Consider the following 3700-nt stretch of genomic DNA (forward strand, 5'->3'; position numbering starts at 1 on the left):
TTAGGTGTAATCAAATTCGCCAGGAGTTAAACCCAAGACTTGATAACTATTATGAACACCTTTTTGTGTTTCAATTTATGAAATCCCCATGCTGAATGAGGGTGAATCTTTATTAGCCATTGAAGATAAAACAAATTAAAACAACGGATTGTAAAGCATAAACCAAAAGCTAACCTTTTTGAAGAAGTTGTCAATTTTTGAAATTAAAGGATGAACGGTTACGTTTGAAATCAGTTGAAGTATTGGAGAACGAAGTTGACTCAAAATTTACTAAAATGGGAGAGATTTTAGGGGAGTAATTTGTGGAAAAAAAAAGGATGATGCATAAAAGAATGAGAGAGATTGCGTGAAAAAAAGGAGAGAAAATAGGGTGTGCAAGTTATAGCATATGTATCACTAGTAAATATTCAAATAGGAATTTTATGTAATTTTAAAAATAGTAAGGGATATTAGGTAATATGGTGTCTTAAATATGGAATTTGTGTAATTCTTCCTTATTTTATTGTCAAATTTATGTTGCTATGTGACTTGTAGGTCCTTTATATGATTCTAGCATCCCGACTTTCGCAAATATCACGTGATCATTGCTAAATGTAAAATATATTTTATCATATTTGAACTTTTCTTTCAAAAAACTCGTCACCATATTCTAAATAAAATTGACGTAGTAATCGCCACGTTTCTTCCAAGGGATATAACAATAAAAGGATAAAAATATCAAAATTTTAGATTTTTTCAAAAGAGTTTATTCACCATTTTTAATTTTTTTTAGTACATAATTCTAGCATTCAAGCTATATTTTATATTTTTAACGTTCATTTGGATTTTCAGATTCTCGAAAGATTAGAAAATGCAAGGTAGATACATTCTTTCACTACTACGTACAAGGTATATCATATTACTTTCACGACAACTATTTCATATCATATCTATTATTACCATTATTATTTCTATCATGATATTTGTAACTGTTTCAATTATTATTATTATTATTATTATTATTATTATTACCATTATTATTATTATTACTACGAAAAGGGTCAAAAATACTCCTGAACTATCTAAAATGGATAAAAAATATCCCTCGTTAGTTTTTTGGCTCAAAAATACCCCTCCATTAAATATTTGACTCAAAAATACTCCTCCCTTAATGAAATTCCACCAAGCATGCCACCTAGGTAAAAATGTCCACTTGGCCATCTCACGTCACCATCCATGTCATCTTTAATTTCACAATCCAAGTTAAAAATTTGACCAGACCCATAATTGAATAACCCGACCTAGTAAAATAACAAAAGAAAAAGAATGTCTTTCTCTGTCCCTCGTTTAGAAGATACGATATAGATTCAACTATCCAAAATTTGTTTTGACAGAGGAAAATTGCAGAAACTTAAACTACTAAAAGAGAATGAGGATTGCATCATTATCAGAAGTGCAAACCACTTAAACTATTAAAAGAGAATGAGGATTGCATCATTATCAGAAGTGCAAACCGAAACATAACAATATGATCTTTGAGATATTTTGTTAATTAAAACCTGTGTTTTTCTTTTTTAAGTTAATTGACATCATCTTCTTTTGTTTTTGATGAAGTAATCCAAACAAAGACATTTCCTGCGGCATACAATCCAGTTAACAAAAATTCTTGACAGAACTAGGCTTTCAGAGGAAGAAACGATCTTAGGATTGAAAAAAGAAGTTCAAGGGTGAGAACATTTAAGCCCCTGACCCTAAATTATGCCTAAAGCTTGGGAAAACGGAAGAGATCATCTCACACGGTGGGAAAAGAACACGAAGCTAGAGAATGAACCTTGAAAACTGAATATTAGGAAGCCCATTGAGTAACATTACTTCCTTGTGCATGGTAGCGTCACGTTTGTTGTACCTTAAGTTTTCCCTTCTCAAGGATAACAAATAAAAAATAACAATAAAGTTTTTCTATCACCATTTTAAGCAAATAACAAATAAAAGTTTTTCTAACATTTTTCTAAACTAAGTGTAAGGACTATCTTCAGATAGGCACTGAGGGGTGCCTAACACCTTCCTCTCGAGTATCCAAAATCCTTACTCAAAATCTCAAAACGCTTTTGACAGAATAAAATAGAGTTTTATAAAAATAAAAAATAATTTTTCCTAATTTTCCCAAAATGTTAGGTGGCAACTCTAAAAAATATAAAATGATTTTCAAATCCCAAGAGTCATGATATACCACCATATGTTGTGTGATGTTTCGACCGGTTCAAAATAGGGTGCGACAGAATGGAGACTCTGCTGGGGATTAATGAACTTAGGTTTTAACCTTAACATGCTTAGTTTAGGATTTTTATCCTTTATTATTTTATTTGCTTTACGTATCTTTATGTCATGCTCTGTGTGAAAGGACGCAAGCCAAATCCAAACTTGCGTTCCTTATTTGTTTGAACAACACTACTTGTTACTGCTTTATCACTTGCATTTTCCTATCGAGTCTTTGGCCGTACACAATTCTCACACATTGGTTCACGTAGGGGTGTCTTACACTCCCCAAACCTTCTTTGGATTCTTTAGTTACAGAGTCGGTACAATTAGGTTAGTGTGCCTTCTCGCAGCTATTCAGTCCCACTCTCAAATATTTAGAGAAAAATCTTACTTTAGTAATAGGTCATATTGCATATACCTTAGGCGAGACTGTCCAAGGCATTGTTATTACAATTAGGAAACAACCTTTTTATCAAAGGTTACAAACCTGTCGATATATTTTTTGTGTGAAGATTGATGACAATGGTCTAAACTAAAACACATAATGGATTTGAGATAAACGACTTACTATACCCTCTTCTTTCCCCTACTAGATGAATATCAATCCAAATTTACCAAACATCCAAATGGTCATCTCTGCCCTTGATAGCCAGCAGAACTGGTAGGGAAACATCCATGTGGCACATGGTGCGAAGGTTCGGGAATATATAGGGGCTCTATTGTAGCTAATGAGGGCTCGAGCCAATAAGACCCTCATTACACTATTTACAGAGTTCTAGGACCCAAACACAGTGACCTTCAGATTTTTGGACTTTGAGATCACCCCTACCTTGGAGGAGGTTAGTTGTTTCGCCGAGTTGCCACTTTAAGGAGAGACTGTCAGTACTTTCGTCACCTATAAGGAAGGAGGATTTCTTTAGTCTTTTAGGATTGGATATTTTTTAATCACTAAGGAACGTAGAGGACGGAAAGGTAAAATTGGATTAACTTTTCAGAGGATACCACTGTTTGGAGAGTCACAGCGAGTATCGAAATGAGTTCGTTTGTACCCGCAGATAGTGGGTGCATATGCGATCGAGGATCTTCGTTTTGGCTTTCTTGGGAATTATTATTTTCCCAATGAGACGACACTGTTTTGATATTAAATCTTGCCAATTGTACTGGATATCTTTGAAGAGCCACAAAGACTCACTTTAGTACACATGATCCTTACAGAGGTATTCCGATCATTATCCGCCCGCTCTCGTGGACATGATTTCTTTGGGGGCTGCAACCTATTGCTACGGATTTGGGAGATAGAACACTTCTATCATCTCCTTCCACAAATGGATTACATGATCGATGCATGCAGCCGAATTTAAAGTCACAAAGATTGCCTAAGGTATTGTATCGCGCCAACTGAAGAAGAGGAGTGGCTCGAGTTTTTAACCAATCTTACTGGGGATTCCATCCAGTGGAAATA

Source organism: Capsicum annuum, chromosome 2 (genome assembly GCF_002878395.1).
Source record: "Capsicum annuum cultivar UCD-10X-F1 chromosome 2, UCD10Xv1.1, whole genome shotgun sequence".
In the NCBI taxonomy this organism is placed as follows: Eukaryota; Viridiplantae; Streptophyta; class Magnoliopsida; order Solanales; family Solanaceae; genus Capsicum; species Capsicum annuum.